This window comes from Myotis davidii, unplaced genomic scaffold, assembly GCF_000327345.1.
Source record: "Myotis davidii unplaced genomic scaffold, ASM32734v1 scaffold1, whole genome shotgun sequence".
Classification (NCBI taxonomy): Eukaryota; Metazoa; Chordata; class Mammalia; order Chiroptera; family Vespertilionidae; genus Myotis; species Myotis davidii.
The window spans coordinates 2853975-2866557 of NW_006294681.1; the positions used below are offsets into that span (position 1 = coordinate 2853975).

The 12583-nt window shown below is 48.3% G+C and overlaps 1 pseudogene; it reads left to right on the top strand.

Annotated features, from left to right (window-relative positions):
* The first annotated feature begins 11888 nt into the window (after nucleotides 1-11888).
* LOC102769628 overlaps nucleotides 11889-12583 on the top strand; it is a 4781-nt pseudogene continuing 4086 nt past the window's right edge.

Below are 12583 nucleotides of genomic sequence, written 5' to 3' on the forward strand. Positions count from 1 at the left end.
ACATGAAATATCCTGGGACTGCAGAGGTAATGTTTCCCACTACTTCTGATCTTTTAAATGTTTCAAAGTATTTGCGCATTTAAACTATGTATGGGCAGATGGGCATTCCAGCTGGTCGTTTCTGCTCTTACCTAAGGAAACCAGCAGACGTGGTTTTATTGCACAAGAGTAGAAGCCAAACGAAGCCACAAACCCCATGACATATTCTTCCAGTACCTCTACATCTTTGAATAGTTGACTCATAAGCAGCCCCCACCCAAGGGAAAGGTAAAATTCAAATAAAAAAGGAGGGACTGTGCTCACCCTTACATTGACCGAGTCCCTTCAAAATCAATGATTCACTGTTTCTGCGAATAGTAAGCAGACAGCTTTTTTTTTTTGCAACAATGAAAACGTCATGGGTCTTATCTTTGTGTTGCTTTCACAGCTTAGCTAAACCTCCACGTCCTACCCAGGAAACGGGTTCCAGGAAAATGGGGTTCCAGTGGAGGCCTGTATACGCCCACGGAGGAGCTGCCCCTCAGAGAACTGAAGCCTTCCGTTTCCTGGAATCATGGATGCTCTTCAGGAAAAGACAGGGATTAGAGTCACATGGGACAAAACACAACCACGCCAGGGGGAGGGGTTTCTTTCCTGAAATATATGCGGTTCCCTGGGTTCACAGGGCACTGGGTGTGGTTTATAACTCAGGGACCACAGGAGGCTGCAATTGTCATTTCCTGGCCCCTCCAATGGTGGTTTTCCAGCTAGGAGAGCATTCTGACTCATCGGTACTACTTTTTTTTTTTTTGCTTTGAGTCTTCATAGTAGTGAAAGAAAGCCGACTGATGCTTGGGGGTGGGGGTGAGAAGGTGAGCTCCAGAGAAACAACCTAGACTTGGTCCTATTATCAATCATCTCCGCCTCCTGTGAGAGTGTTAGCAAGCAAAGCCTACCCACACAGACTGGCACTGAGACGCATTTGCTGTTTGTTCCTTAGAGCGTAAATGAGACATCATCTACCTTTGATCAGAGGGTTCTTTAATGTAAATATTCAGACCACAGTGAGATTTTTTTTACGAGAACTTTGTAACATCCAAACTAGATGGTGAAAACATAGGTGAGAGAGATTTTACGCACTTTCAGTGTTTTTTTAGTACACAATTATATTTTCATTGGTTCACTCACTCTATCGTGTGTGTGTGTGTGTGTGTGTGTGTGTGTGTGTGTGTGGTGGGGGGATGTAATATTTCTTTGTTGTTTTACTTACATGCAGTTGACCTTCAGCAGAGGTGGGCAAAGCGAACCTTCATTTTGCTCTGGTATCATAGATACATCCATCACTTCTTCTCTTTTGTGCCGTTGTTTTAAAAATGGTCTGAACACAGAGGCAACATCAGGGCCGACTCAGCCCTTCAGGAAGGTCCCCTGTGACATGGGGAAAACCGAGATGAGATCGGCTGTGCGTAGAAATGACAGACGCTAAGGGACAGTCAGTGAATGCACGGCTTCCAGAAATCTAAGAACGCCAGTCCCACAGCGCGGAGCTTACATTCTCAGGAAGGTAACATCAAGCCACCAGACAGGAGCTTGGCCACGCATGCCGAGTGAATGACGTGCAGCAGCCTCAAGGCTGAGATCATCAGGTGGGGACTAAAGAGGGAGCTGGAGCCTGGCTGGTGTGGCTCAATGGTTGAGCGTTGATCCATGAACCGGGAGGTCATGTGCCCAGGTTTTGGGCTTGATCCCCAGTTGGGAGTATGCAGGAGGCAGTTAATCAATGATTCTCTCTCATCATCGATGTTTCTACCTCTCTCTCCCTCTCCCTTCCTCTCTGAAATCAATTAATATCTATCTATATCTATCTATCTCTATCTAGATAGATAGAGATAGATAGATATAGATAGATAGATATAGATGAATATTTTAAAAGGGAGTTAGATCCAAAAATTGTCACTCTCTTTGCAACATTGCTGGGGGAGAAGAGGAAGAGGGTGGCTTACATGCTCTGGGATGTACCTTCCTATGATGGGCATGGAGCAGGAGACTTCATGGACAGACATCAGCAGCCACCAGGGTTGTACATACTCTTGACCATTTGGTTGGTATATTTTGCTTTAAATAGGAATTAACTGGACTTATGGTTGACATGTCTGTTTCTTGTGGGTGTTGATTAAACAAAGGTAATTCTAAGCCAACACTCCCAGGTGCCCTAACTACTCATTGGTTGCCCCGAGAAGCCCACGCCCAGACTGGGGACCTCCCATGGTAGGACCCCCTGGGGGACCATCCTGACCAGCCAAATAGGCCCTGGATGACATCACCAGCTTGACACTAACTCAAACAAACACACAAACAAACTGCAGCAAAGCCCAGGACATTGTGAGCCCAAGAGAGGAAAAGTGCTCATTTCTTCACAACACCCTGTACCAGAGTTGCAACACCAGTATCTGATAATTTTGTACGTGGTTCATATTTATTAGTCAAAAAACAGTTATCTTTCAAGATAGTCTTGAAAATAGACACCCCCAAAGCCAAGGTTTCTAGGGATCTTTTTCCCTCCCGAAATACATGTTTGAGGAAGAGTCATCCTGATGGGACATAACTATTTCTAGTGGGGCAAGAAGCCTGAATATTTTCCACGGAAATTCCATGCTTACTAGTATGAGGTCCCATACACTCAGCGCTTCAAAAGTAAGGCCTCTTAGGAAGTGGGAGAAGGACTGACTGAATTCAGTGCCACTCAGACAGTGTGGGAATGAGGACAAACTGGCCCCATGGTTTTGGGGGAAGTGATTGTTTTAGGACTTTTTCGTGGCCGGAGGAGAGCCGCACACCAGGCGGTGTGTCGGTTGTGCCGGGCAGCCTGGAGGCAATGACGCCAGGTTATCGGAGAACATCCTGGCTCGGTCTAGGTTGGCGACAGCCGCGGAGCCCTCCTCCTCGGCATGGGGTACTCAGGTGGTCCTTCGATTGACCTGAAGGCCGTGGAGGGGGGATGTAAAAATCTGGAAGAACTGAGCTCCCAAAGTGCTAAGTCACACAACCCTGCCAGCCTACCAGAGGGGAAAATGGAAAAGGCTGCAGCCAATTATCAGGAAGACCGGCGAACAGGAGGTGTCTGGAGGCGCGGGGGCCAGAGGAAACAGATTGCGGATACGAAAGGGCTCCGAGCACAGGTGGCCACCTGGCAGCCCCGGGCACAGGGACGGGTCCCGGCCGGAGAGGAGGGGTTTGGATGGTCCACAGGGATTTTTTTTTTTAAGTGAGCTAACAGGAAAGTAAGATTTTCTTTTTTTACACTCAGGAAAACTGAACTTTTACTTTCTCCGTCTCACACACTTACAAACAAAAGTCTTCGTTTTTTGTTTGAGTCCACTACCGGGGTCAGAAAGAGCAGAACAAAGTAATTCATTGCATCCAACCGATGAAAAAGTTTTGTTTTCAGGAAAATGAAGCCACCACGCTTCTGTGAAGAGGGCCAGGCACAGAAGTTAAGGGGGTGCTGGCCCTCAGGCTGCTGTGAGCACAGGGTGGGCCCCCCAGAGGCAGGGCCTCCTTAAATTTTGTGCCTGCCTCACCCTCCTTGGACTTCAGAGTCATCACAGTAGGATGGAAGGAAGACAGCATGGTAGATAAACTGAAGGCTCTTTTATTAAAATGAACGCGAAGAAGCAGAGGGCTTCCCGTGTCCTCTTATATTTCAGAACTCAAGTGACAGAGTGATAGATGTGAGTCCCCCTGCCTACCTTGAAGTAGCCGGGCATCCACTCCATCACCGCATCAGAAACAGGCGCTGAGAAAGCTTGGCGAAGCCCCCTCGGCACCGCCCCGGGTGGGTAGGAAGGTGGCGTCTTGCTGTTGAAACCCCTCTGCCTGCTGGGCACTCCCCGGACACGCGGAACGGCTGAGCAGTGTCCTTCTTCCCCTTGGCTTTTCTAAAAACCTCTCGTGGTCACCTTTCAGCCTTTTGCGACCTCTTTCACCTTTTCTTATCAAACCCATTTTCCTTTACTCATTGAGATTGTCGGTTTCTAGAGTTTCCACCCAGTCACACACCCCACAGAAGGGTATGAGTAAACCTCCAGTCTTCAGAAAAGGAAAAGGAAAATCGCTGTCTCAAAGCCAGAGGTGACGCCTTCTGCATGGGCCCTTGATCGACAACACCACATGTGTTGGGGTTCACTGTCCCGGGAGAAGGGTCGCCTGGAGGAACCCAGCTGCAGGCTGGTGAGTGGCTCCGAGGAGGCCTGACGTGCCCACACTCTCACTGGACGCTGCCGAACCCTATCAGATCCAGACCCACTTTCAGGGACCTGAGCGTGAGTCGTGAAGAGAGGAACTCTGGAGTAAGCAGACACGGGAAGAGCCGCCGAGAAGAAGATCAATGGAAGGCCTGAAGGCGTGGAAGTTGGGAGACAGTAAAAACCACCAGTCAAGAGCATCTGTGAGGTAGAGGGAAGGATGAGGAGAGAGGCTGGACGGCAGTGACGGGAGCAGGAAGTGGGGTGACAGGGTCCGGGAAGCTGACACGGTTGCGGTTGCCTGTGGACATCCTGGTCCTTTCTTCCAGGCAGCAGCAGCATGATTCTCCTGGGAGCACGTCACTCCTGCTGTTAGTCGCTTTGTGGAGGAAGCAACTCTACCTGAGCTCCAGCTCTGGGACCGGCCCCATCATGAAGCATCCATCTTATATAAAAACTGCTGTTTGAAATTTTAACCCTGCATTTTGGCTTCTGTAGATGCTTGCTTGCTTAAATAATAAGGAAAATAAGACTACAGTGGGGCCTTGACTTACGAGTTTAATTCGTTCCGAGACCGAGATCGTTAAGGAGCTCGTTAACTCAAATTACTCTATCAACTCAATGCAAAAAATCCGCGGAGAGACAGCTGGTATCTCAAAAAACTTGTTAGTCAGGACACTCATAAGTCAAGGCCCCACTGTACTCCCATTTCAGAGAGGCCATTAAACTGTCCCCAGACGAAGTTATCAGTGCTGGCGCCAGGCCAAGCCTTTGGTGGAGGTCTCAAAGCCCCAGCACACAGGGGCTCTTTAAGAACTTGCAAAGGGGACCGGAAAACCCCATATTTGGCAGACAAAGAGGGTAAAAAGGTATAAACACAGGAAACTTCATGTGTGACTTCGCCCAGAATTCTAGAGACACTTTCGCTTGGTTCTTCTCCGTTCTCCCATAACAATCAGAGCATCACATCACCTGGCCACAGGGACTGGGGAGGGGCGCCTGTGGCCCACACCCGGTCAGTGCGAGCCAGTGGAGCGGGCGTCCAGACTGTGACCGTGACTCTGCAAAGAGAAGCTGCTTCTGCTGCACTTGGGAAGCTGACGGTGGCAGGAACCACCACGTGGGAACATCAGCCCCAAAGGGAAGCCAACCTGTGGCTGAGCCGAGCCTCTACCGCCCAGCCTCTCTGATGCAGCGGGGCGTCACCACGGGGCACCTGCCGAGTGAGCGGCGCCAGGCACTTGCTCCCGAGGACGATGGCATAATTGGGTCCAGCGTGGAGGGACCCGCCCTCATTATTGCTGGCTTGTACTACATGAGCCTAACACAGTGCTCGGCCAGACAGAAGCGTGGGATACAATTGCTTCTTAGCAGGTGAGAGTTACTATCAGGACCCGACGCACTCGTTATCGCCCAGCGGAGTCCCCTCGCAGAGTCGCAGGGCAAAGCCACAGGTTTTCAAAAGTGCCCTTGAGAATTCCTTCAGAAGCAGCCGCATGGGAGAGAGTGGCCCCAGAGTCCAATACGGTCAGATCTTCCTCGCTTCCGGACAAACCGCTGCTCCGTCAGCATAGCACCACCTGGGATGGGGTGGGGTTACCGGTGGGAGCTTGGGGAGAACCCTCTCTACCTGCCAGAGTCGGGCAGCTCACACCACGAAGGCATGTGGCGCCTGAGACTCGCTGAGAGAATGACAGACTTCTGACGCCCACGTTGGCCTTCCAGGGCTGCCCTCAGTGTGTGGACACCCAGACGTTGCCTCCTGCACTATTGTATCATTGTGCTGCCTCTTTATCTTGTTTTTTATTTTATTTTATTTTTTTGGCCTGAGGGCTTATGGCCAAACTCGCTTAGGCAAATGCACATATGACTGCTTGGCTGTAATATTATTGCCAACACAGGCCATTCTCATCATCAAATTGCATACAATGCAAATCAGCACCCCAATATCACCTGCCGGGTAAAGCCATCTGGAAAATACACTTGGATGGTCTTTCCCCGGACATGTTGGGACAGCTTAAAGGAGGCATTTTCAGAAAGTCCATTCGAGGGCAATTCTGAAATCCGTCTCAATTCTTCACAGTGTCACAGGTTGGCCACGTGGAGGTTGGCTTTCCCGGGGAAAGGAAGAGTTGACGGTAGCGCTAGCACAGGTCTCATTTCCTCCATGACCCGCTGACCTGAAGCGGTTTTGAGGAGCCCCATCCAAGGGGAAGCAGGGTAGTGAACATGCCCCCATGGAGACTCACTGGAAATGAGGGTTTCCTCAGAGGGCCCGCCTTCACCTCAAAGGAGGAAGCTTGACTCAGCACCCTCTTTACACTCTGAACCCAGACAGGATGGAGACTCCATATGACTTGAGAGGGCCCAGGAGGACCTAGAAAAATTGAGACCACAGCCCTGGCCGGATGGCTCAGTTGGTTGGAGTGTTGTCCTGGGCACGGGAAGGTCATGTGCTGGAAGGTCATGGGCTCGATTCCTGATCAGGACACATATCTAGGTTTCAGGTTCGATCTCCGGTCAGGGCACGTATGGGAGCCAACCAATGTGATGTTTCTCTAGCACATTGATGTTTCTCTCTCCCTCCCTCTCTCTCTAAAATCAATAATAAATAAATAAAAGTTGAGACCACAGAGGAGGGGTGGGGGGTGAGGTTGAGGGGAAAGGAAGGAGCATGAATAAGGAGTGAAAGTCACTGAAGGCAAATATTCCAGGCAACTTTCTGGAGCTACACTGGGGGAATTAGAGGGTGGGACGGTGAGTAGAGCCAAGAAACATTCATAAAAGAGCAGAAATAATCTGCTAGAAGCCACGGGCCCCTATTAACCACTGGTTCTGAGTCTCCCTATGCCTCCTTCCTCCAAAAGGTAACAAATAAGATGGTTGAGTTCAGCGCCGGAGTCAGATACACCTGGATGCAAATCTTGACTTTGTCACCTGGTAGGTATACGCCCTGTGACAAGTTATCTCCCTTCTCTCTGCCTCAATTTCCTCATCAATGAAGATGATGTAATACTTTCTTGGAGGATTATGAGACGTGATGGATGAAAAGTTCCCAGCACATAGAAAATACTGTGTTCCCAGCACACAGTAAACATTAGTTGCTGCTGTGATACTGTCTTTCCCATCCTTAACTCTTGATGTGGTGTCCACGATAGCTGGTGATTGACAAACACCACTCTCCTCTGGGCATCCCAAGACCGAACTGAATGCTCAGGATGTCCCGTTGAGCTTGTATGTGCTTACAGTCAGCAGAAATTAATTCACACACTGGATGTGTCCATCACCATCGGCGCCAGAGTCCTGATGAGGAAAGACCTTGAGCAAATTAAGGAAAACATTCAATGTCAATAAGTGGATTTGAATCTTCACCAAAGTGGGCTCTTATTCAAATGAAAGAGTATAAAATGTGAAACTTCTTAGTAGAATGATCTCTGTGTATAATCAGGTGAAAGCTTTGGCCCTTTTTACATTCCTGAGAGAAATGACAAGAAATGGGGCTTGTCAAGGACCCCAAATTCACCACCAGAAAGAAAACATCTAGAACAGCGGTTCTCAACCTGTGGGTCACAACCCCTTTGGCGGTCGAACGACCCTTTCACAGGGGTCGCCAAAGACCATCCTGCATATCGGATATTTACATTACGATTCATAGCAGTAGCAACATTACAGTTATGAAGTAGCAACGAAAATAACTTTATGGTTGGGGGTCACCACAACATGAGGAACTGTATTTAAAGGGCCAGAAGGTTGAGAACCACTGATCTAGAATATCTTCATAGTAGCTCTCACACACAAACTTGTTGAAAAGTGGTTACACATATCTTACAAATTTCCTATTTCCATTGAGGGTGGGTTTTCCCAGTGTTCACCCCGCGGGGGTGGGGGGTGACTTAAACTCTGTTGGTTGTTTTAGAAGAACAAAGGGACACCCTTTGGTGATGAGAATATCGCATCTATTTTCCGCTGAATTACCCAGTGAAGTGTCATTTGCCACCTTCTGCCTTTGCATAAGGAGATTTAGATTCATGAAGTCACCTACTCATCTTTGAAAAATAAACTGCTTAGGAAAGTAGCTCTGGTAATATTCATTTAAACAACTCTCTTTTTTTTTCCATTTCATCACAGTCGTAATTAATTTCATGGCTCAGGTACACGAAGAGATTTAAAGCGATGTTTATGAAATGAATTAGCCTCTCCCTCATCTTATTTAGAGTTCTCCATTGTGAATAGACTCAGAGTGTAATGGGGAGGCAATTTATGAGAACGCTCTCTGGTGTCCTTGATTCCGTATCCTCTCAGAGGGTTTATTATTTAGTTCTTTTCCTCCCTCGGGGCCAGAAGTCAGGCCATGTGGCTGAAAGACAGCAGCTTTGGGATACTTTGATGTAGCTAGGGAGGAGTGAGGCGGGTAGAAAGGACTGGGGTGGGGTGCATCCCTGACTTATCAGTATGTAGCAAGCATAGTATGAGTGGGGTGCAAATGGAATCTTTAGTTCCCCATGTGTGAGGAGGCCACATGTAATCCTGCTCAGCCCTGGAATGGGGTGGGGAGACCTGTTTCTAGTCCTACCTCTGGCCTGGAAAAATCACATACTCCTCATGGCCTCCAACTTTCTTGGCGGTAAAATTAGGAGGTTGGAACAGAAAACTCTAAGGTGTCTTCCAGCTATGAAGTCCCACAATTTTCTGATGTATCAATTCTACAACTATTCACTTGGCTACTCTTTATTTCCACTTGTCTTTTGGGTTTAAGTAGTTGATTACATGCATACACAGACATCTTGAAAATGATGTCTCTTTACCTGTCTTGGTCCATGCCATGACCAACAGGAAAAAAAGACTTGAGCTCATTACTAGAACTCTCTGTGTGATCCGACAGCTGTGAGTCATTTAACATTGTTCGTCCATTGCACGCGCACCATTTCAAGTGCTCCACAGCCACATGGGCTAGTGGCAACAGGACAGGACAGGACAGGACAGGACAGATATAGAGCGTTGCCATCACCACAGAAACTTCTATTGGACGATATTCTAATTAGAAGGAAAATTGCTTCTAAATAAGAGACTAGCTCTTCTTCCTGATCCCAGATTGATAAATTGTGATCTCCAAAGTCGTCCCATAAGCAAATAGTCCTCCTTGGGGCAGAATCTAAAGCACCCCAAAGCCCTGCTTACAAATCTCTTCCCCACCAGCTTGTCATGGGGTCTCCCCACCCGCTCTTGCCCATTTCTCTCTTCTCCTCCCACCTGCCACCTTCCTCCTCTCTGCTGATCACTGATGTCTGGTAACCCTGATGGGATAACTCAGGGAAACAGCAGATGGAGAGGAGAAAATATAGCACTTTCCCTCCATTCAAATGTGCCCTTGGTTAGAGGGCATAATATTGTTTGGTGGTTAGTTTTAACTGGTCATTTTGAGATAATTTTAGATGTACAGATGAACTGCTGAAACAGCACAGGGTTGTTGTATACCCCTCATACAGCTTCCCCTAAGTTAACACCTTACATCCCCGCAATACAATGTTTAAAACTAAGAAATTAATGTTAGTACAGCTCCATTAGCTACATTGCAGACTTTGTTTGGATTTCACCAGTTATTTCATTCTGGCCTTTCTCTGTAATTCCATTGGCTAGATTGCATTTAGCTGTCGTGCCTCCTCATCTCTTCCAATGAAAGACTCCTCCTCCATCTTTCCTTGTCTTTCATGACGTTGACACTTCCGAAGAGGGCTGGTCAGTCATTTTGCAGACTGTTCCTCAACATGGCTTTGCCAGATGTTTTCTCATGATTTGCCTGAGCTCCTGTGTCATTGGGAAGACACTCCCGAGGTAACGTAGCCTTCGCAGTGCATCACATCAGGAGATAAAGGCGTTCCCTCTGGCACAGTGACCCTTGTGAATGCACATTCAACAGTCCTGGTTCTTGTGTCTTAGAACTGTGGCCGATGGTGTCAGTGGTGGGAACGGTAACAGAGCATCCTGGGAGACAGTAGCCATGGGGTCTTCATTGGATAGATCCTGTGATGCAATTTGGGGGTATTATTCCTTCTTCTCTCACCCTCCTAGAATTTCTCCGAGATTCCTCATATCTCTTTAATGCGTTTCTTTTCTGTTTAAATCAATCACAGTGGGTTTCTGCTCTTACTACTAAGAATGCTCACAGATGGAGAAATGGGAACCAGAGGTGGTTATAGGAAACAGACCTTGAGGTAATGAGGGAAACCTGGGATTGGTTAGCAGGCCTCGTCCGGGCAGATGGCAGAAAGAAAGTGCAGGGAAAGATGAGATTCTGTGAGGGCCTATGGCACAGCAGCAAACTGATTCTCTGAATACAGTGCTCATGCATGGTGAGCTTCAGGGGACGTGTGACTGCTGCCAGACCATGGTAGGAAGGCTGTGGGGAATGAAAGCTCAAAGGGTGCGAGGGTATCTCTACACGGGATGGACAATTAAAGAAAGCACACATGTGCACGATCTTGGCCCAAAGCATGGTTAGAAAATGTGGGGCTTGTATGCCTGTGACAGTAACCTCATTCTTGCAGCCGTGCGCCTGAGGAAGCCAAAAGCCAAGCTCAACCTTGCATCCTGCAGGCTGACCAACTACCCTGCCAGTCGCATTTGCAGCCTTATGAGGTCTTTTATGCAAAATTTAGGGACTGACAGTCTGCTGAGTGCGACTGAGATGCCAAAAATCAGCTGATAAAATGTAGTTGAAGGAAATCTGAAGACTTGGACTTTGGAGAGAGAGGAATGTGGAATAACCGAAACACATTCCCTCAGACCTCACCATGTGTCCCACGAGGACAACCTCCCCATCAAAGCATCGAGAAAGCCTGGGTGAGGTGAGGGCCAATGTTCTGTAAGCCATTCTCTACAGGCTGCGTCACTGGCGGCCTTAGGAAACAGCTACTCTTGGGGCCCAAGGCATCAGTGTAGTCTCATCAGAGAGGTAGCTTTTTAAAAAAATGTTTTTATTGATTTTAGAGAGGAGGGAAGGGAGAGGGATAAAGAGGTAGAAATATCAATGAGAGAGAGAGAGAGAGAGAGAGAGACAGCCTTCAGCTGCCTCCTGCAGGTCCCCTCCTAGGACTGAGCCTGCAACCCAGGCCTGTGCCCTGACCGGGGATGGAACCAGGGACCTATATTGTTCAAACCTGAGCAACACTGGCTGGGCAGAGAGGGAGCTTTTGGGGAAGAAATAGAGTTTTGACCAAAGTCCTCTCCCAGGAGATTTTGTGAAATCCCAAATCCCTCCCACAGTTACCAGTGTATCATCTCAACAATTAGGAGAATCCTCATTTCCGTTCTCCCCACGAAGTGAAGCAAAGGCTACTCTGGTCAAAGAAGTGGATGGAGGTCCCTAAAGCATGCCGACCATCTCTAGCAAATAGTAACCAGGAACTGTGCTGCACCTTAGAGAACTGCAGGGATAGGTCCTCTCACCAAAGATGCTGGGGGTTGCAGGGTACATCCATCAGCCAGAGTCCGTCACTGTTGCTTCTGATTAAGGACGGTCATTAATAGAGGAATTAAAACAGAAGTGGTTAGAGACCTGCAGGGTGAAGCAGAGGCTAGATGGGTTTTGGAGAACGAATGGCAGGGACCTAACCAAGGTGAATAAATGAGGGCTCGTGTCCATACAGACGCCAAGGAGCAAGCACCATGGAGAAGACCAGCAGCAGTAGCAGAGAGAAAGGCCTGAAACGCAAAGGCGCCACCAAAGAACCCCAGGAGGCTGCAGTCATTGATGATGGAGTGAGAGAAAGCGGGGTCCAACCCCCCAAAGTCTCTGCCTTCCCTCCAGACTTCAGCATCTCGGAGATTAGAAACAAATAGCAATACCTCTTAATGTTCATGTGGTGGGAACAGCAGCAGGAGAAGGGAAGGTTGGCAGCTGAGAGAAAACTTAAAGGAGAGAGAGAGGCTCTTAGTGATACGGCTCCACCAAAGTCCATACCCATGACCATGGACAACCAGCGAGCGTACGATGAGACCACAGTGGACCTAGCAATGAGGAGGTGGCTTCTGATGAAGCTGCAGATGGACTTGCTTCTTCCTTCCACAGACAAACTTCTCCCAAGGTCCTCACTACAACATCAGACTGACCTCATGGGAGAGCCCTACAACCCTGTGAACAGCTCACATGTTTATTACAGAAGAGGGCTGGCTCTGAAAATGATGATTCCACCGTGCAGCTCAAGAGATTTCACAGATCTGATCGTTATTCATGAAGATTGTAAAGCACCCCATGGATTAATTCTGAGCCACTTGCCAAATGGATCAACTGCTCATTTCTGAGCAGTGTTCACCTGGGTAAGGAAATTAAGAGAGGAGGCAAGGAGCCCACAGCACACGGA